Genomic DNA, 22,793 nt, shown 5'->3' with positions numbered 1-22,793 from the left:
GATACAAAACATTGATCTAAATTTTCTCCAAAAATAATTGACAGTTGTCCCAATGCCATTCAGTGCAAAATGCAAACTTTACCTGTTATCATAATATTCCACGCAATCCCAATGTAGTTGGCTCTGTTTCTGAAGTTCCTGTTCAGTTTTATTGACCTGTTCAGTCCAGCACCAGTACCACACTGTGTTAGAATCCTTTATATTTGACAGAGGAAGTGTCTCCTTGTTATTCTTTTTCAACATTTTCCTAGGTTATTTTCATGCTTATTTTTAGATAAAATTTAGATTAGCTTTTGTTTCTTAGAATTTTGAATAGGTTAATAGTAGAACATGCTCCTTTGCAATATTTTATCTTTTTATTTGGAATTTTGATATGTCTATTCATTTATTAAATTTTTACTCTATGCTTCTCTGGAGAATGTGAAGATCCTGCCTGACTGTTGTTAACATACTAATGAATAGATTTGTTAATAATGTGAATGTAATTGTTTCACATTATATTTTAACCTTATTATTCCTTATTATTGTTTACATATAATAATAGTCGATATTTGTTGAGTGCTCACTGCATACAAGTTCTTTGTGTTAAGCACCTTATTACTTAATTTTATCCATATCTGACTCATTTTTCAAATAAAGAAAGTCTTCAAGAGCTCTGATAACTTGCCTGAGGTTTCACAACTAGTGAGTAGCAGCACTCACACTTGAATTCTAGTGTTTGGACAGCACAGTCTTAATCACTCACTATATGGCCTACTGAGAGCAATATTAGCATGGGTGTAAATGGCTACTTTACTGAAATCTCTTTTAATTCCTAATGGCATTTCAGTTGATTGTCTTGGGTTAGATCATTTGATCAGCAAATGAAAATTTTTTCTTTTCCCTTCTAATATTTTTATTTTTCCCCTTTGTCCAATAGCACAATATCCATTTCTTATAATGCATATACCATTTTAAATATTTAAAATCTATACAATATCATAATATAACATACTAATCTGTAAGCACTTCAAGAGTATTGGAAGATGAGAGGATTTAAAATAAAACACAGGCATTATTTCTATAATATTGAGTATGCCAGATTAAAAGTTGCTGCAATAATTAAAGTGAAGAAAGATTTTCCATGTAATGCTTTTATGTCAGTTGTTACTTTGTTGCTTATGTAAAAAGATATATATAAATAGATAGATATATATAGATATAATTTACTTAGTTTTAATGCTAAGAAAATAGCTGACTACTTATCTGAATGTCCTTATTCAACTGAGTACACTTAATAAATGTTTGTTGGTGCTATTGATGCAGACAGTGGAGAAATGGATGGAGGCAACCAGAGTAGGGTCTCCAAGTTCCTGCTCCCAGGGACCTCAGAGAGTCCTGAAGACCAGAGGGTCCTGTTTTAAATGTTCCTGTCCATGTACCTGGTCACAGTGGTGGGAAATGTCTCCATCATCCTGGCCATCGGCTCTGACTCATGCTTGCACACTCCCATGTACTTCTTCTTGACCAATTTCTCCTTCACTAACCTCTTATTTGTCCCCAAGACCTTCAGTCCCAGAACAAAGCCATCTCTTATGTGGGGTGTCTGATGCAGCTCTACTTCCTTGTCTCCTTGGTGACCCTGGATAACTTCATCTTGGCAATAAAGCATATGACCATTATGTGGCCATCTGCTATGCCCTCCACTATGTCACAGCCATGAGCCCTGGGCTCTATATTTTGCTCCTCTCCTTCTGTTGGGTGATTTCCTCATGACCAGAATAACCTTCTGTGGGTCCCAGAAGATCCACTACATCTTCTATGAGATAAATGTCCTGCTGAGTCTTGTATGTTCCAACACCCAAGTCATTAACACAGTACAGATTATCCCAGGCTGTTTATTCTTCTTCACCCCCTTAGGGATCATTATTATGTCCTATGTCTGGATTGTCAGAGCCATCCTCCGAATACAATCAGCCTCTAGCAAGTACAAAGCCTTCTCCACCTGTGCCTCACATTTGGCTGTGGTCTTCCTCTTCTATGGGTCTCTTTGTATGGTATATCTGAAGCCCCTCCATACCTACCCCATGAAGGACTCTGTAGCCACAGTGATGTATGCTGTGGTCACCCCCATGATGAACCCTTTCATCTACAGCCTAAGGAACAAGGACATACATGGGGCTCTGGGAAAACTCTTCCTAGGAAAGGCTTCCCGGAGAGGTTGATGTGAGGGTAATTTTGGAAAGGGCATTAAAGTAAAGACTAGGCATTTCTTCCACCATGTGCAAAGTATTATCCTATGGGGGACACAGGAGTGATTAGGACATAGCTCCAGCTTAGAATGAGCTCATATATCTGCGATGAAGAAAAGACATGTATGTGTAACCCAAAGGCCCCCAGACCTCACAAGTTATGGCAATAAATAAGGTCACACTAACACTAATACTACAAGTTTGCAGGATCAAATCCTTCAACTTGCCTGACACAGGACCTCAGTCCCAGCCTTATCCAGATACATCCAGTTATAGCCTCAGGATGTCACTTGTGTCCTCTAACACACATCCACTCATGTTTCTGAACTCTGGCCTTCTCTGAACTGCCTATAAGCTATTTACAGAAGACTCTTTGTGCTACCCCCAGTGAAGGTGTCCTGGGTGAGGCCTCCCCTTGCCTGAGGCACTGCCAGGTGGAGCTCCCTGCTTCAGTACTGACCCACAGTGCCCCTGAACACAGCCCCTGTGGTTTAGACAAAAATAGCAAAAAGATTCCTCTCCTTTGCTCTGGGTTGACTTTTATTTCTTGAGTTCCAAAGCGATACTGCCTCTCTTGACTTTTTCCTGCATTCTTTTTCTCTGAAAGATGGCAGTCTTCTTCCTCGGGAAGTCTATCCTGTCTTTCATTTATGTGGCTTCTCACTTCCCATCTCTTCTTCATGCAACAACTCCACCCTTCTATCTAAAGAAAACTCTCAAGCATATCAACACAAATTCATAAACAGGAGCAGTGGTGAAGGCCATAGAAGAGGAGGTAATTGTGAGACCCAATCTCTACTTAGGTTCAACCTGCCTTGTGAAAATGCAATAAATAGAAAGTGAATAGTAACTGATAAAATGGTTAGTCACTGGGTTGTGGCGGTTTGAAAGAAAGAGCAATCCTTTAGAGATCAATCAGCAGAGCCAGCATTTGACCTTGATTTTGACAGGTAGAGTTGAACTGTTTTGATGTTCATTCAGTCATTCATCAATTCACTCAATTGATGATTGCTGAATGTCCAGTAGGGGCCTCAAATTGCATTACAAACATGAATAAGGATCTCAAACTCTACTGAGGGAAGTAGATAAAACTATAGTAAATATAAATAGATCTAACTCATCAGTTAATAGGCAACGTTTAACAGATTGATTTAAAAATTAAATACAGATATATGTATTTGAGAGACACACTGAAAATGTAAGAATACATAAAACTTGAAAGAATAGAAACAGACATGTTTAGAAAATACTAATCAAAAGAAAACTGAGTATATTTTTTTGAATTATTTTGTTTTCTTCAGATAAATACCCAGAAGTAGAATTGCTGAGTTGTGTGGTAGTTCTATTTTTAATTTTTTGAGGAATCTCCATACTGTTTTTCATAGTGGATGCACCAATTTACAATCCCAGTAGTTCACAAGGGTTATCTTTTCTCTACATCCTCGCCAATGCTTGTTATTCGTTGACTTTTCGATGATAGCCATTCTGACATGTGTGAGGTGACATCTCATTATGGTTTTAATTTGCATTTCTCTGGTGATTAGTGATGTTGAGCATCTCTTTTCATATGTTTGCTGGCCATCTGTATGTCTTCTTTGGAGAAAAGTCTACATAGGTCCTCTGCACATTTTTTAATTGGATTATTTGTTTTGGGGGGATGCTGAGTTGTATGGATGCCTTATATTTTTTGGATATGAACCCCTTATTGAATATATCATTTGTAAATATCTTCTCTCATCAAGCAGGTTTTCTTTTCATTTTGTTGATGGTTTCCTGCACTATGTAGAAGCTTTTTAGCTTCATGTAGTGCTATTTGTTTACTTTTGCTTTTTTTGCCCTTGCCCTAGGAAACATATCCAAAAAGATACTGCTAAAACTGATGTCAAAGAGTTTATTGCCTATGTTTTCTTCTAAGAGTTTTAGGTCTATGGTTTCAGATCTTACATTTAAGTCTCGAATTCATTTTGAGTTTATTTTTGCATATGGTGTAAGAAACTGGTCCAGATTTTTTTTTTTTTAACCTGTGTCTATCCAGTTTGCCCAACAACATTTATTGAAGGGACTATCATTTCCCTATTTTATATTCTTGCCTCTCTTGTCATAGATTAATTGGGGGTCTCAATGTTTTTAAAGCCCAACCCTTCCCAACCTGCAAGGTCACGTTCCAGGACTGAACCCATCCTATTGCCCCTTATACAACTAGCTGCCAGTGTCTTCTCAGATCTACTCTCCAGCCTCTCAAGCTTTCATCAGCCTTCCCTTCTTCAGAAACCATGTCTAGCAAATCCACCATGAGGATCCAAAGCAGCAGCCACCATGGCTTCAGTGCCAGCTAAGCCAGAGTGCCTGGGGTCTATAGCTCTAGCTTCAAAAACATTTGTGCCCTGATCCAGGAGCAGTTTTTATTTGAAGTAACAACTGACTGATAAACAATGGTTATTCAGACTTAAGTGCTTGGCAGATAGTCTCAAAAACAAATGAAGTGAGCCTATCTCTGTTAGGATAACAACTGACAGCATCCATTGCTGGTAATATTTGAGCTTTCAAGCAAATAATAGAATTTTAGAAAACTTGTATCCAGCATGGTGAGCTTTACAGCTTCCTAATACTTTAAACCTTTTCTGATCAGACCAGTGACGATGATGATGATGATGTATGTATATATATATATATATATATATATATATATATATATATATATATACGCATATATATTCAACAACATATAATGAAATATATCAACAATATATAATAAAATGTTCTAACATTTGGAAGTTATGCATAACTCAGATAACTCAGTGAGCCAATATTTTCCAAAAAAACCAATGCATTATGTAACAAAGTCACACATGGGTGAAAGATCAATTCAAAATGCAAGAAAGACCAAAGGATTTTAATGTCATACAGGGTAAAAAGTTCACTAATATGGTATCAGATTCCACATTGGTACTGACCTTTAAGAAACTACCATTTCTCAAGTTTTGATGTAGTATAATAGAAAAATATCCACAATTAACTGAAAAGGCTATTAAAATATTCCTCCCTTTGCCAAGTATTTATATATCTAGATTTTCTTTATATACTTCAACCAAAATAAGATATCACTACAGAATAAATGCAAAAGCAGATGTGTATCCATTTATCTTCTATTAAGCCAGATAATTAAAAGATTTGGAAAAAAAATGTAAAACAATGTCATTCTTCTCACTAAATATTTGTTTTGGAAAGTATATTACTTTTCAGTGAAAATCCTACTTATGGTAACATATAATAGGCACTTATTGTTTTTTAAGTGAATTAATAAATAAATATATTAAATGTCCTTCTAATATGGCAATATTGGTAGATACAATCCATGTAAACAAAAGCTCTTTGGGTTTGGGGGTCCTCAAAATTTTTTAAAGTGTAAATATATCCTGAGACCACAAGTTTAAGAATTGTCTCCTAAAATATAAACATGCTTGAAAATGATTCGCATCAAATTCTGGAAAATGGTTCCTTTGAGAAAGAGGACAGAATGGTAGGGAAGGAATTGGGATAATTCTTTGGTAGTATTTATAACATTTTTTTGAGAGACGTGACCAAAAAAAGTAATAAATTAATATCATCTAATTTTTGTAGGGAGTGCCTATATGTCTAGAATTATTTCTCATATTTTATTGTATGTTTGAAAGTATTCATATTTTTTTTTACTTTTAAATGATCTAAAAGCTTGATTTGCCATTGATTTCACTTCTAAATGGGAGGAATGATCAGATGTGGGAAACACTTTTTCCCCTCCAAAACATAGAAAATCTGGATAATATACTTTTAATTTTAAAAATAGTCAAGTTTGAAAGCCTAGAAGGAAAAACGACCAGATGCCAGAAGTGAAGAGTGAACTCTGAGCAGTAAAGAGTTGAATCGGTGGCCTCTGGGACTACTGGGAACTTTAGGAGATGGAATTTTAACTCCCATAGAGACAGGCGTTAAAGTTAGAGGACTCACGTCAGTGGGATCTGGAACTGAGCTTCCTGTATATAAAAAGTAAATGAGCTGAGAAAGCTCTGTTCATTCATAAATTTTTCCAACCTCTGACCCAGGGTCATAGCTGGAAGTGAACCACCTGCCCTCAGACATTTAATATTTCACATCTCTTTATCCCTATGTGTCATGTCTTAGGGAAAATCATCAGCTTGATTTTTACCTCATTACTTTTTTCTTCAGCTGAGTCCATTCTGCTATTGGGCCATTTATTCACTTTTTAACAATTACATTTTTCATTTGCGCGATTGCTAATCAATACTTTTACATAATGACTGTCTTTGTTTCATGGATGTGCTACCCTCCCATATTTCTCTGAAGATACTGTTATACTTGTCTTAAAATCCCGTTCTTATGCTTTTTTGGGTCTATTTCCTTGGTAAGCTTCTCCTATTTGTCTGTCTGTTGTTTATCATCACGCTTTCATGGATTTCCTGCTTTTGAAATGGCTGGTGATTCTTAATGTATGTACTTGTGTCTGTAGCTGAGATTCTCTATTTAATTGTCCTTTGTTTCTGCAAATCACCTGCTTGAGTGGGGGTGGAAGTTAATATGGAGACTTGCATTCCGCACTGTTATCCTAAGAGTTGGGTGTAGATAAGAATTTTGGTTAGGATAAGGGAACTCAGCAGCTGCCTTCTGGACAAGTGTTCCCTGTCTTCCCCAGATTTCACTAGCTACGCAGGACATTTCTCTGTCTCCAAACACAACCTTCCATACTCTGTCCCTCCCACTTGCAGATAATAAACCCATCACTGCTATCTGACCCAAGGAGTTATGTTATTGCTGCTCTCACTACAGAGTCACAATTATTCGCCTTGTCAGGTAGTCCGGAGTCCCTTCCTGCCCTAGAGTTCATTGCTTTCCGGAGCAAAACACACTTCATACGGCACCCACCGAGTACAGCAGTGTTCTGTAAATACTGGTTGGTGAGAGATCAGAGAGAAGCAAACCGAGCCACGGGGCAGGGCCAGGCAGGAGATGTACCCTGAGCCTGGGTTTGGGAAGACAAGAAAAAGGAGTTATGTCAACAAAAAGAAAGTAAGAAGGAACATTGAGGCCGATAGCCAATGGGGAGACCGGAAAGGCGGGTCTCCCGCAGAACCAGCTAAAGAAAAGCCTAGAGAGGTCGGCGCTCTGTCCCCCGCTGTGTCACCCGTTGACTCGAAGGTTTTGTGCGCCATCCCGCGGCTGACGGGCAAAGGTCCCAAGCGTCATTTTTAAAAGCAAAATTCCGCTCTTCCAATATTCCTCAAATTCAGAAAAAAGGATGATCCTGCCTACCCGCCCCACCCAACAAGGAGCAAAATAGTCCTACCCACCACCACCACCACCAGGCGCCCGCTCCCACAGCCAGGCTTTCTCATGAGTGAAGGCATTTGATGCAAGGATCTAAACGAAATACTATCGGATTAAGTACAGGATTACATTAAGAGAACAATGCACAATGACAATGATCAATCACATCCTGAGATAAGCAAAGGCACTTGATAAAATTTAACATTGATTACTGTGTTTAAAAAGAAAAATGAAATTCTCAGTAAACTAGGGATTTAAAGAAACCTTAATTTAATAAAGGCTCAGAAACCACAATTTCATGATGTGTGAAACACCAGAAGCATTCCTAGTAAAGTCAAGATGAATACAAATATTTCTGCTCTCACCGATTTCATTTAATGTTTCGGAGAACCTGACTGAGTTATAAGACCTTACAGGGAGTAGGGCAGTAAAAATTGGAAAGAAAATATCATTTCAGATGAAATGATTTATACTTGAAAAATCAAAAAATCCAATAAAAACTAAAGAATTCAGTAAGCTATCTGGAAGAAAGATATATTTGTGTGTAGAATGTGTCGTGTGTGGGTATAGAGAAATAAAGGGGAAAAAAAGAAAAAGAATACTATAGCTTTCCTCTATGCTAGCATCAAAAACTTAAAAGATGTGGAGGAAAAAGATCCCCTTCATTGGAAGAGGGAAGGCAAAAATGTGTTATGTGGAGGCTATGTGGATTGTATACTTGAAAAAAAACGAAGTCCTTTAGAAACTACTACTAGTAACAATAAGAGAATAGCATAATTTGGCTGGGTACAAAAAATATCCAAAAATAATAATGTTTCCACATGCAAAGAACTGGGTAGAAAATATAATAGGAATAAAAAGCTCCCATGTATAACAGCAGCAAAAAAGGAAGAATAACTATACATAAATTTGACAAGAAATGTTCGGTTTCTTCTATAGGCCACTGAGATACATAAAAGAAAACTGGAAAGAATAGAAAGATATATATACTCTGTTTGTGGACAGGAAAGTTGAATATAATAAAGATGCCAAATCTCCCTAAATTAAATTATAACTTTAATATGATCCTAATAAAAATTCAAAAAATTGGGGGAGAGGGAGGGACTAGAAAAGTTGATCTTAAATTTACACGGGATTATAAACTTGCAATAAAATCAAAGAAATAAAAATTTCTCTACCTTAGGTCACATACATCAAGGCTGAAAAGTTCGCTAAGTGCCCAAAACAATGAAAGCAATCTATTTAAAACTCACACCGGGACTTATATATCACCAAGAAATTTCAGATCAACTGCATGTGCAGAACATAAATGCGTCCAGAAAAGAAATATAGTATAATCAACTATAAAAGCTCAAGAATCAGAATAGTTATTCTGGTTGCTAGAAGACAGTGGAGCAATGCCTTCAAAATTCTGGAGAAATATATATTTTCAACCCAGAAATTCCAGCCAAACTAATAATCTATTATTACAGGCAGAACAGATATTTTCAGATAAGAAAGGACTCAAAAAGTTTGTCCTCCATTCTTATTTAGAAGCTACTAGGGGACCAGCCCCAGGAGAATCAGGGAGTAAATTAACAAAGAGTTCATGGGATCCAGAAAAGTCACAGATTTAACTCAGGAGAGCAAAACAGAAGTCCCAGGATAGTGGCTGTACAGGAGGCTGAGCAAGCAACCAGGCCAGATGAAGCAAAAGACAAAGGGCTCCATGCCAGGATAAAAGGAAGTTCCACAGATCTTCAGGAAAGAAATGAGTCTACGTATGAGAGAAAGTAGGCAAAATAAAATTCAGGTAACTATTCTCTCGGGGGAAGACACAAAACTGAACAAGAAAATGAAATTCTACTCATCTTTACACTGAACAAAATTTATATCATTATAATCACTAGTAAACCCTGATTGTTCACATAACTGAAAATACTGTTATATTTTGGGGACATGAAAAAGGGGAGGAGAGCTACGAAAACTAACTCCATACCTGTCCTAAGAGAAACTGATTAAATAACCACTCCTATATCCATAAAGTAGAACACTATGCAACCATTTAAATAATAGGGTAAAGCAATGTTATAAAAAATCAGTAAGAAGTCTCTTTTATCCACATTCTTGCCTTTACTTATCTTTTGTCTTTATAATAACCATCCTAACAGGTGTGAGATGATAGGTCACTGTGGTTTTGATTTGCATTTCCTTGATGATTAGTGATGTTAAGCACCTTTGCATATACCTTTTGGCTATGTGTAACTATTCTTCTGAGAATAGTTTGCCCATTTTTTAAATCAAGCTATTTAGAATTTTTTTGCTATTGAGTTGTATGAGTTCCTTACATACTTTGGATATTAAGCACATATCAGATACGTGGTTTGCAAATACTGTCAGGTTCCTAAAGTTGCAGTCACATTAACATCTCAGGCCACAAGTGTATTCTTTTAGAAGGGAAAGACCTTCCCATACAAGTTCCTTTTAAATATGTCTTTTTGACCTTAGGCTTCTGTGCTCCCATGATGTCCGGTCACAGGATAGACACACAATGGAAATACCTTTCGTCAGTGGGCCCACATATGTCTCACAAAGGAACAAATCCAATTGCTTGGTGTGGGGGCAGCTGCCCCTCTCTAGCTTGTCGGAATTACCATAGTAGGCATCACCACTCCAGAGGGTACTGGAAGGCCCTAAAGTGGTATATTAAGGAAAAGCAACCTGGGACTCATATTCTTAATTCATCTGATATTCTCAACCCTGATCCAGAAACCTGTTCTGTGCCACACACTATCAGTAACACTGAGTATGGGTTTCTTTTTCTGTCTTTCAAACTACACATGCAGACCCTCAAACTGCTGACCGAAAGGGTCCTAAAAATACCACCATTTGAGCCATGACTATGATAGGATATGGGAGAGATTTATATGGCCACCCCGGGTATGGACATTTGAGCCCCGCTGGGCAACCCTCCTACGTTGGGAACAAAAACATCACTCTAAACAGAACAAAACCAGTTGCACTAGAAATATGAAATGGATATCACTGGAATTACGCAGTCATTGTGTCACACTAAAGGATAGCAACTAGTTTGATGCTGACCGGTCACGCCACCAGGTAGTGCCCCGAGTGGGACCCAGTAGTTACACGGCACAAGTCTTTGGCCATGGCGTCCACCTGGGTGGTTGAGCTCCTGCACCTGGGTTTTCCCTCAGCACACAGGAGAATCTGCCCCCACAGTAACAGCTATTGCCAACCTTCCTCTTCTCAAGGCCAGATGGATACATTCTGTTTTCCACTAGTGTGATCATCTGGCCACCATTTTTGTTCCTTCCATTGGTCTAGAGGACATTATAACACACATAGAAGCCCTTACTAAATTCACCCAGCAAGCTTTACACAAAGCCTGTCCTTATTGAACACTACAATATCTCTAATGAAAAAAGCTGTCCCCCAAAATAGGAAGCTTTGGACATTATTACTGCCTCACAAGGAAACACCTGTGCCATTACCCAAACAGGATGTTGTATGTTCATACCTGATAAATCTGCTATTGAATCATCTCTATTAAATGTCATAAAGACAAAAGTAAACAATATCCCAAGTGATCTAACCCTAACCAAGGGGACTTAAAAATCAATGGTTTGGATCATGGAGCTCTTAATTTAAAAACTTATTACTTATTTTGGGAATCACTATTTTGATGTTTTTGTTGTTGTTTTTGCATGTGCCTATACTGTTGCCTGGGTATCTGCAGCTAGATAGCCACCAAACAAGCCAACTCAATGTCAGTGAAAGCCCTTGCTGGGCTCAGGGCACATAACAAAAGAGGAGGACAGGTAAGATTGTAAGAGCCAGTCAGAAGGGGTAAAGTGTTGGAGGAGGTCATGGAGAGGACGTGACCGTCAGTTGACCCTTGAGCAATCGGAAGCTCCTTACCTCCACCAGTCCTTGGAAAGGGCATTCTGCCTGCTTTCCCCTCACTACAAGCTGCCCTAAGATCACGGCTTTGACATAGTAATGTGTTGTTGAGACCCCCATCTGGGCTGAATATATGCTTGAACTCAGGTGAAATCTCTATAGAAACTTTTAAGATTCTAGTGGGCGGTTATAGAGAGCTACCTATCTTGGGGCTGCCCAAAACAAGCCTTGTAAGTAAGTTCCCTTGCTTATTAAAACTACCACCTACCAATCTGGAGTGGTCTGCTCTTTCTTCGGTCTCTCCTTGACCTCACTCACATACGGGGGACAATTTCCAGATTTCACCTGGGACTCCGAGTTACGAACCAACGTGGCGCAAGAAGAAGTTGTTACCAAGAGAAGCTGCTGGCCACTGGGTGATGCTGGCTGTCACGCACTGCAGGAGCTGGGCACTGGAGAAGTTACAGGAATCTGGGGCTGGAAGAGCTCCCCGTGGTGCAGGAACCGGACCTAAATCCCAAGAACGCTCCTGTGAGGCAAAGAGTTTACCAAGCAAGCACCGCAGAACCAGCAACAAAACTCCTCCCCTCCAGCAACGTCTCTCTTGCGCCCTCTACTGACAAAGCTTAATATCGTGCCAACGGGCGGAAAGAAAAAAACGTTCAAAGGACCAGGTCCATTTCATAGTCTAGGCAGTGCTAAGACCAGCTCGGCTCGTCTTCAGGGAGAGACTAAAGCTAAATAAAAAAATTATCACAAATCCGTAAGGAAAGACAAAACCCCCAAAAGAAAGAAAAATACAGAGAGGCACAGAGAAAAGCCATAAACAGAGGCAAGAGATAGGCAAGAAACCTGATAATCTTTGTGACTCTTGCAGTGACTTAGCTGCATCTCTGTCCTTGGATTCTAGCAGACAACCCAGTCTCTTTTTAATAAACGCCTCCTTTTTTCTTTTCAGCTTAAACTAGCTTGCAACAAAGCCCTGCAACAAAGTCATCCTAATAAATACAGGCTGGCAATAAGTCACTGAATTAAAATGTTAGATAATTTTATCATTGCTGAGTCCTTGTAATAGGTTACAGATGTTTGTATCTGCTGGAATTTTAACCTTTCCAGTTTTTGGAAACTCTCTTCCTTAGTGGAAAATTCTATAATTAAAAAACTTAAAATCTTTTCTAGTATATTCACCATTGCACTCTAAGTGGTATAACTGGATTTCATCTGGGCCTTGTCCATTTTCCCTGGACTTTTCCTCAAATCCCTTATTAGTGATAAATTCTTGTAGCCTGCCAATTGATATTTTAGAGCAAGGCTATAAATACTTCTTTTTTAGTCTTATATTTTAATTTTTAATGTAATGTCTTACGGGGGATAAAATTTATCTGATCTAATAATTTGAGTTTTCTACCCTCTTTCTCAAAAATACACCTTTCCATAACACAGTCTCTCCTGTGTCTAGCTAATCATTTATTTTTGTTTAACGTGGAGCAGTTTATGTTGTAGCTTGTTTTTACTAGTTCTTTTATATAGGCTGTTTCACATTATCGTTCCACTTGATAGAGTCAATTCATCAACCACATTCTTTACCTACTGTAGTTACTAGATTGTTTTCCCTTTAACATCATTAGTGACAAGGAACACTTTACTGCTGGGTGTTCTCTTCAGCTCTTTCCAGCAGTTCTATTTTGCTCCTAGGTTGCAAGTAGGTTTCCGCAGTCTCACATAACATCTTTCATCTAATAATTTGCTTTGGTTTGGAGGAGGCTCTTGCTGTATCTTAATTTTAACTTAATTTTCAATTCTCTCAGTATCTGATTTTTCTTTCCACCAGATTCTTTGTTTCGTGCATGGTGCTCACCTTTTCTCCCAGTGTTTCTTATTACAGGATGCCCTTGTCATTCACATAGCCATAATCCATTTTCATCCTAAACTACTACTTAAAGAGCTTCATGTTTTATGTATATTTCTCTATTCTGTTCTCTCTAGCGATTCCCTTTCATTTTCCTGCAAGAACTTGTGTCTTACTGGGACATACATTTCTCCCACATTTGTGATAATGATCATGACATTGTGGGGGGACCAGCATCTCTCAACCCCCCTATACCTTTACTGTTCCCCACCCCTTTCTCATTGGGCCTGAGATAGAAGAGAGACTTACATAGTAACTGCAGACTGGACGGACTAGTGGTTGCCAAAGTGAAAGACTGCATCAGAATCCTCCATATACTTGTTAAATGCAGATTCCTGGGCCACACCCAGCCCAACTGAATTCTAATCTCTGAAATGGTGCCTGAAATATGCATGTTAACAATCTCTCTGGGTGATTTTTATGCACCTTACAGCTGAACTGCTAGAGAAGAAGGCTTTCCTCTGCAGATGGGAGCTGTACCCTGTTCTGGGATGGGTTTGCTGGTCTAAATCTGGGAACGACCATCTGCAAAGTTTCTCCAGACCCTGATGCTGTCAGCAGGTATTATCTCTGTCCGAAGAAATGGATACCAGATGTCCCCTTTCCAAAGATCACTACCCTTAGGTGTCACAACCATGTCTCAGAGCTCCTCTCTAGAACCTAACCTTGGCTCCCATAGTGTCTGCCATAAGAACACAATGTGCACCGTTAAATGTTTGAGGGCAGATATTTGAAAGGGCCACAGCAGTAACCCACCAAATTCACATCTCAAATTCAGAAAAACGTTGTAGTCACTGGAGCCAGCCATGGAGCCCCACCAGGCTTGCAGAGAGGCACCATTTCATCAGAACCAACAATAAAACCAAAAAAAAAAAACCAACTCATTCCCCAGGGAATTAAAGAGGAGGACTGGCTCCACAAAGGAGGGAGAGCATTTGACCTGTCTCTCTCTATTCCTACAAGATTGAGGGTCCTCCAAAAACGTCCCCCAATGGGTCACAGTATGGTGGTTGCCTTAACATTGCCAAGACCACCTGTTGCTATTAGGGTCTGGAGAGAGGAGAAGGTAGACACAGAGTGAAGAGAAAGAGTGCTGGGATGCAGCAAAGAGCAGCAGACATTGCTTCCCACTGGGGTGACTGGGATAAGGAACAGCCCGAGAGTTGAGCGGACACCAAGGAGGTAGCAGGGCTTCAAGTTCTTATACCATTAACCAAAGGCTGCAAGGTGGACTTCTTAGAGCAGGGGCTAAGGAAAGGGTAGAAATAGGTCCAGCCTGAGCCTTCTCTCTCATGGCAGGGGACTTATGACAAAACAGCTGCATCTGAATGCCTACCAAGCAAAAGAAACCGATGGAGGATTGGTATTAGACAGACAGAGAACTAAGGGAAAGGGGTTTTCAGCCTCCCCCTACACTAATGTGGGCCTAGCCACAAATGAAGGGAAACTGTAACCAACCAAAATTGGGGCAAGTTCATATAGTGACTATGAGAATATGCCTCCCATGTCTCCAGCTGCAGGGGGCATACTGACCAATGGCCCCATTTGCTGTGCTCTGAAACCTGTCACTGTGTTCCATAGCTTACACCAAAGCCAGGCTTCCCATAAGCTGCTCTCATCCAATGGCTGGGTATGGCAAGTAGGATAATTTTAGGCTCATTCTTGTGATATACAAGACTCCTCTGGCAGGTGACTTTGGCTAAGGACCTCCCCAACAGCCTTGCTGAATTTTTCTTAGAACTGAACTGATATCAAAGGTCCTCCACCCCACCTTTCTTCCTTCCATTTCTCCTTCACTTGGGGTCTGACCGCTCTCCAGCCTTCTCCAGCTCCCTCCCCATTTCCTCTCACAGGCCTTTCCTCCAATAAATTCCTTATTCCTGTCTTGGTGTCCACTTCTCAGAGTGCCCAGACTAACACTGTGCTCTTTCAGAGTCAGTCTCAAAATTAGAGGTCTCTTCTGCCACTCTCATCTCCAGCCCAACACCGGTATAAAATTGCAGAGGAGGTGCTTAGGCGTGAAGGCAGACCAGCCACTTGTCAAAGAAAAATTGCACCAGAAAGAGTTCAATAGTCAAGGAAGACTTTTTTCAAGACTGTTGCAATAAGGGAGAGAGAGAGAACTCAACTCCAAATACAATATGGACAAGTGGGGATTTCTAGCCACTAGGCAAGGTGAGGGATTGGGTGGAAAATTACTGAGAGGAACTTGGTTAGGTATCAAGGGTGGGGAAAAAGCAATTTGACTGGATATCAAAGGTGATGAGTGGGGAATTCTCAAAAAAACAGTTGAACAGGATTCTTTGCTAAACTGGGCTGGGTAGGCCAAGAACAGGCCAAAGACGATACCTAGTTTAAAAGAGGGTTCAGAGGAGCTTGACTAAAGTTGGGTCAAGGAGGGGATCCTTGCCACACACAAGATTCTGGACCCACAGGCTAGCCTGTCCTAGAGGGTGGAGAGGGCTTTGAATTGAACGTGAAATTTAAAACAAAATAGGACTGAGTCTGAAATGAACTGACACTGTTTTAATAACTGATAGCTACTGCAAAGTTAGAGAACTGGACTGTAATATTATTATTGAAGCCAGCTACCAGAAGGCAAAGAAGAGATGGTTAGAACAAAACTGATAGCACCACTGGCCACAGCAGGCACTTGAAAAATGAGACTGAAGGAAAAACTGAGCACAGCCTGAGCAGCCTTTCACTGTTTGGCAGGCAGAATAATGGCCCACAGGAAGTCTGAGGACTGCTCTGAGCTGCTGTATACTGAGGCGGGGAAAATAGATTTCAAGAGTCCAGAAGATGAGCCCCTAACCTCGAGGAGTGCCTCATCTAGTGGGGGACACCTGAACACAGATCTAGACTGAAAGGTGAGCCTGCAAGGCCCTGGGAGGGTGAAGGTTTGGAAGGACAGGAACTGGCCCAGCTGAAGGTTGTCTGTGCCTCCGACAGCACTTACCCATAGAGACAGAAATATTCAACCTCCACCAAGGCTCTGGGGAATCAGTGATCCCCCAGCTTCTAGAAGAAGGCTTGAATCCAGGAAGCAGCCAAACCACGAGGTGCAGATGGGCATGGGTTGTTTGTATAAAGCATGCAGCTTCACTCAACAGACAGAACCTAAAACTCTGAGAAATAGGAAGCCTAAAACTCTGAAACCATGGGCTCAGGTGAGGCACCGCATAGCATGGGTGTGATGAGAGCCGCCCAGGATGCTGCAGACATGGGTTCCAGGAATGTGACTCTAAGCTGGACAAAGAAACCAAAGAAGGCTGGAATGAACTTTATCCAGTGCATCCTCCCTCTGTATGTGGAACACCACAGTATGAAATACAGCTTCATACTGAATTCAGCATATCCATGTAGATCTGCATCAAATTTGGATTCCAAACTGAAAAAAATTTGATTCCGATTCCTTAAATGAAGTGGGGATGATAACATACTTTAATGGGGTTGTTTGGATGACTAAATGAGATAACACAGTTCTGCAGGAATACTTGTTTTAAAAAATGGGAATTTGGTCCAATGCAATTAATATATTAGAAGAAAATTCTGAGTATAACAAATTGCACTTTGATAATGCAACTCTTCCATGAGAAATAGTAGATGAATGCAGAAAACTGCACCCGACTGAACTGCGCTGTATAGGAACACACAAAACCCACATGCACACACCTCAGACATCCACCAGCTACCTCGGCACACCATGTATCGAGCTACACCCATCCATGTCTGGTGTTAATGCTCTCCATCTGACTTCAGAAAACCTCCCACTCCACTTTTTCACAATAACAAGCGGCAACCCTTCCAACACCCGCTTCCACAGTCAAACTTCAGGTCTGTTTCAAAGTAAAATGCTGTGTTTATTGTAGTATTTATGTATTTCTTAATCATTTAACACGTGTAAAAACTGTGCTACCATTTTCATTGAGTGGTGAATAAATTTTTATTTTTACATGTCACTGACAAAGATTGTGTTATATTCCTAGCCCTATTTTTTCCATTTGCACAATTTTGCATAGTGTTGACTTTTTAGGAACTAGTATGTCACGTTATAGCAAAACTGACTGCATATGTAAAACACTTAAGCTCATGGTAAGCATTCGATAAATTTCAGCGGCTGTTATTGTTAGTATAATAATAACAATTATTATTGAATAACACCTGTCATTTTCTTCAAAGTTCTTTTCCAATTATAAATTCACTTTTTATCCTCATGCTTTTCATGTGGATTATTTTTCCAATTATACCTAAAAGAAAAAGCAAATCCAGACAAGTTAAGTAATTTGCCAAAGATCACACAACCAAATCCCAGCAAATAAAGGCCTGGTCCTTGCCTTCAAATTTCTTAAGGAAAAAAAAATACAGATACTACTTCTAAACTTACATCCAAATGTTGTAAAGCAAAGCGTACATACGTAAGGGTGTGGCCATTCAGGAGTCCAAGAGGATAGAAGAGAGGGCACGTAATCGTAAAAGAATCCTTGAAGAAGTGAATTGGGCATCTGGAAAGAACGCGGGCAGAAGGAAGAAAATCCTAGGTTGCAAATATATCAGCGAATAGCAGTGGTCGCACACTCAGATGCCCACAGGGAATAAGCAAATAATAATGCTCCAGGTGTAAACAATAGGGAATGGTGGGGACTATGGCACACTTAGGTCCCACCAAAGGGGGTAGCATCTAGTGCGCTCTGACCAATTAGTGCCATCGCTAAGGGGTAGATAGATCCAGCATCTAATTTTTAAGAGAAGCAGAAAATTCAGGTTTGCTGTAAAAATTCTAGGTTTTTCAAAAGTTTTAACTGCAGTCAGTTTTAAACATCAGCAACTAATTGAAACTTTTTAAAACATATCTACAGGATATGGCCCACGGGCTGCCAGTATTCAACCTCTGGTGAACTAAAAGGCGATGCTCAGTACTGGGGCCTCAAGCAAAGAAGTCTGAACACTGATGGACACAAAATATGTTATTTATTGTCAATTTCTGCAAAGACACATTTAAGCAACAAAATATACATTTGTTGACCTTTTAGAATTTGTTTTATACATTAACAAATACAATATGCTACCATAGCAATAAATTAAATGTACACTATTTACATTACATAGGCAGTCAGGGTCTACAACTCACCTCACAAAGAGGAAAGAAAGAAAAGTCATCATCACATGGATCATCACTTCCAAGCTACACTTCTTAGGTTCTATCACGCAGGGGAATCTCTTCACACTTAAACGTCAGCACTCCCCGGGCTGGAATGTGGAAGGGGAATGCCATGACAGGGGAGAGTTGGCACACATGCTAAAGAGTGGGAAGTGGGGGACTGACTCCTCCAAGCAAAATGTCACAAAATCAAAGACGATGGCATTTAAACTCTAGTCTTCCAGCCAAACATCCTCTCCCCTGGTTGGTAAGGCACAGGACAGAGCCACTGCCCCAACAGCCTCTCATTAGGCAGGGCTCTGCTGTCCTTGGCCCTAGCAGGGGCTGACTCCTTCTCTCAAAGGGGCACATGGCCAAGCTGAAGGGAGGGAGATGTGGAGTTGGGGCAGACAAGGGGCTGGTGGTAAAACAGATATCAGAGCTTATAGAAGAACACCCCAACCAGCACCCCCCGCCCCAGACTACAGAGACAGTCTTGGCAAACTCCACTGACCCACCCTTCCCTTTGAGAAAGGAGTGGCTAGAGGCTGGGGGAGGAGCTGTGGGGTCCCAAGCATGGCTGAGTGGCCAGGTCCCTGCTGGCTAACAGCAGCCATAAGATCTTCCTGAACCCCAACCATTCCCCTACAACAGACCTGCCTCTGTCGACTCCAAATTAAATGAAGAAGGTAGTGTTTGTGTTGGCACTTTAAACGGTCAGGGTAAGAAAATGAAACGGGCTCTCGTCCCACCTTGTCACTTGAATCTACTTTTGTTTAAGGATCAGGGAGAATCAAAGAGTTTTCTTCTACACCTTTCTTCCTAACTTAAAAAGGGGAAACTGAGAGTTGGTTAATTGCACCTTTGCCCTGGCCTCTAGCCCCCTTACAGACCAGGGATGAAGAACCAATGTCTCTGAGGAACAATCCACTGAAATCTCTTTCCCTCTTCCTTTGCTTTGCCCAAGCTGCATCCAAAACCCCAGAGCCCTTACTGAAAAATCCGAGAGGATATCCATCCTGATGAAAGGACAGAGACTGAGGCCCTGCCAGCACCCTTGACTGCTGACACCTCCCAGTGAGTGCCAAGACACCAGCTAACTGGCTTCCACAAAACTCAGAGCCCTAGGAAATGCAGTCATTTGTTTAATCGACCATGTAGGCAGTGCCAAAGAAAAAGCCCTGGGTTATGTGTTCTAATCCCAGCTTTGCCACTAGCTGATTATTTGACCTCAAGCAAGTTATTTTCCCCTCACTGGGGCTGAGGCTTCTCATCTGCAAGATGACATGGTTGCTGAAAGGGGCAGGGAAAGCAAGGACATCAAAATGATACCAACAAGGCTGAACCACAGAATACTTTCTAAGAAATACCAGTTTCCATTCATTAGCATAGACAGAAACTCTAGCTCAGACCTTCTATTTCGAGCTCTTTCTGAATCTGTTTTTAAGCATCAACTGAGCAGAGGCATACGGGTACCCTACAGAGCCTGACAAATACAGCTTCTTCCATGGGTCAGGCAGTTCCCAGAGCCAGAGACATGCCAGGAAACACTTCTCCTGTGTCCAGGAGATCACACACAGAATGCCTCAAGTACCAGCATGAGCACCATCAGAATGAGGCTAGTCACAAGGACCAATGAGGCTTGAGCAAATCTTTGAGCCCCAAGACTGGGCGCAGCAATAAAAGGAAAGACATTTGGGGCCAGAGAAGATACAAGGGGAGTGTGAAGGAGGCAGCGTCCAGGAACACAAGCTGCCTGCCCATGGTCCCGACGGGTGAAGGGAGACTACAATTCTTATTCTCTTCCTCGCCTTTAGCCCTGGAACCTCAGCGGGGCTGGAAGTCATAGGATGGACTCCTAGAGATGGTGACACAGGCCCCAGAGGGAGGGACATATCAGATCCTGCCCTGAGCACCCCCATGAGCAAACAGAGGGTAGATACCAGTTCTCAGGTCACAGCTATGCCTCTCCGTTTCCCTGGATACACCCAGCCATCCTGGCCCCTGGCTCAGAGGTAGGAGCGAAGCCCTCCCAGGAGGCGGGGGCTGCAGGGAGAGCAGCCGGAGCAGCAGGGGAAGGTGGGTATGAGGTTCCCAAGTAGGATAGACCAGGGATGACCTGGAAACTCCAGGGGACCCCCAGACCACGAAACAACACAGCACGACCACCAAGAGGCTGTAAATACAAGCTACCCAGAGAAGCGAGCCAGAACTCTGGAATTGTTTTCAAAGAAATGCGGTTTGACCTTCCAAGTTCCTTCAGAAACCCAGCCAACAGAATGCTGCCAGAATCCCTGGGCCTCATTCCAACAATGGGTGCTGCTACAGTGATTTTTAATAAAAGCGAAAGACATTTGTTGACCTTCTAACTAGAATAAATTTTACTGGACTAGTACTTTAAGTAAACACATTTCCCAAACAGTGTGAGGGGAGAGGTCCGCCACCTGCAGAGAGGGTCCCACAATGTCCACATGAGTGGGGGACAAAGGATTGAGGTTTTGCTCTAATGTTCAAAGCAGTTGGGAAAATTGTCACATCAGTCAAAAACAAGTATAATGTTTATGTGTCTTGATTTGGGAATAGGCCCAGATCCTATTGGAAATCTTTGTCATCTGCTCATTAAAGCAGGAGCCCAGCCAGAGTCACCCTTGCAGCCTCGGGTCACAGAGGCCCCATATACATTGGAAGCTGCAGCACCTCTAAGGGTCTGCTTTTCAGATCTATACTTTACTTGGAGGATGCCCCGCCTGAAACCCCACCAGGGCCAGTCAGCAGAAACGACCTGCAGACTGGGAAGGGTAAGAAGTGAGGAGAAAGCTGCTCCTCAGAGACGGAGCTGGCTCACCCCAGCAAAGGTAGCTCTGGCTGAGGGTGCAGGGTGGCGGTGCCCAAACTGGAGCCAGCTAGTGACCAGGTTGCAGGTATCCCACCAATGCGACAACTGCCTACAGACCCACAGTGGGAAAGGGGAAGAGGAGGATTGGGGAATCAAGCTCTGACATAGGCAAAGGGCACAGTAGCTAGAAAGAGCCCCCTAGGCAGCACCGGGCCCCCCACAGATGCTGGGAATATAAAATGCAGAAGGACGCTCCTTTTTTCCCACACCTAAGTTCTATACTCACCCACTGGCCTGACAAAACCTGACAAGTCATCCCCACCTCACCTCTCTAGCTCTCACCTAAGAGGTGGGTTGAAGTCTCTCTCATAAACTCCCACAACCAGCAGAGACCTGGATCCTGGCCTAGCCCTCGGGTTTGAGGTTCTGCTCAGCCAAGGCCCTGGCACTCACTGGCTCGCTCTCCGAGATTCCCTTCTCACTCCTGGCTGCCCACCCATTCATGGGAAAAACATCTGCTCCAAGGGGAGAGACTGACACAGGGCTTCTCCCACAGCAAACACACTGGGGCCTGTGTGAATGAGGCCATCAAGGAAGAAAGTGGCGCCGGCTCCCACACACACCCAGCTCGGTCTCGGCTTCAATCGGCCAGGTCGCTCAAGACACACTGGCAACAGAGACGGAAGCGGCCCTGGGCCCGGTGTCAGTAGGTAGGCAAGGAGCTCCTAGCACAGAAGCAAACAGAAGCAAACCAGAGATGTGAGAGCAACAGAGCCGACTTCTGTCAGGACATCTTTGAGGAGCTACAAACCTTGGCTTCTGGAAGAGTGCTCTCTCCACCACCACTAAACGCATCTGCTGTGCCTGCCACATCCAGGACTCAGCGCTGCCCCTCCCCAGGCGCAGTCCTGCTGTTGGCCTCGGTTCCCCACCTCACCACTCTCTCTGCCTCTCTGGTCTCTGAGTCCCCAGCAGCCAGATCCTCCCTTGCCCAACTCTTGCCTCTGCAGACAAAACAAGATGACAAATGACCTAGACACAAAGCACACTGGGCAGTCAGGAGCAGGCGAGCCTGGAGGAATGAGGCCTTGTCCAGAGATGGGAAGAGGCTGCCAGAGTATCTTGACGAAGGACTGGGCAGGGCTGTGGCCAGCTCGGGACACTGGGACAGACAGCTGGTCTGGTGGGCAGGTGGCCAGTGGGGCAACAGGCCTGTGATGGTCAGAGTAGTGGATGGCACCCCCAAATGCTGGAATAGGAGCCTTCTCCAAGACGGAATCGGGGCTTCCCTGGAGGAAACAAAGAGGAAGGAGATGATGACCAAATGCTGGGTGAAGGAGAACACATGTGCCCATGGCCACAGCCCACTGAACGTGCTTAGGACAGGCAATGGCCGAATACAAGAGTGCCACACTTTATACAGCCTGAGAAGCTGGGCATAAACATGAATTTGGT

At 42.1% G+C, this 22,793-nt stretch overlaps 1 protein-coding gene and 1 pseudogene across 12 annotated transcripts in view; one reads left to right on the top strand and one right to left on the bottom strand.

Annotated features, from left to right (window-relative positions):
* Positions 1-1,316: 1,316 nt before the first annotated feature.
* Positions 1,317-2,320, top strand: LOC120621169 (olfactory receptor 1D2-like; annotated as a pseudogene).
* A 14,884-nt stretch (positions 2,321-17,204) lies between these two features.
* The window catches only part of RAP1GAP2 (RAP1 GTPase activating protein 2), a 220,120-nt gene continuing 214,531 nt past the window's right edge, over positions 17,205-22,793 (bottom strand). For all 12 annotated transcript variants that reach the window (XR_005658073.1, XR_005658074.1, XM_039886366.1 and 9 more), the window contains one exon: positions 17,205-22,627. The gene's annotated coding sequence lies outside the window, so the exon portion shown is untranslated. The remainder of the gene's footprint in view (positions 22,628-22,793) is intronic.

This window comes from Pteropus medius, unplaced genomic scaffold (assembly GCF_902729225.1).
Source record: "Pteropus medius unplaced genomic scaffold, Ma_sr-lr_union100, whole genome shotgun sequence".
NCBI lineage: Eukaryota > Metazoa > Chordata > Mammalia > Chiroptera > Pteropodidae > Pteropus > Pteropus medius.
The sequence above is the reverse complement of the archived record's forward strand: the minus strand, read 5'-3'. Positions and strand labels throughout refer to the sequence as shown.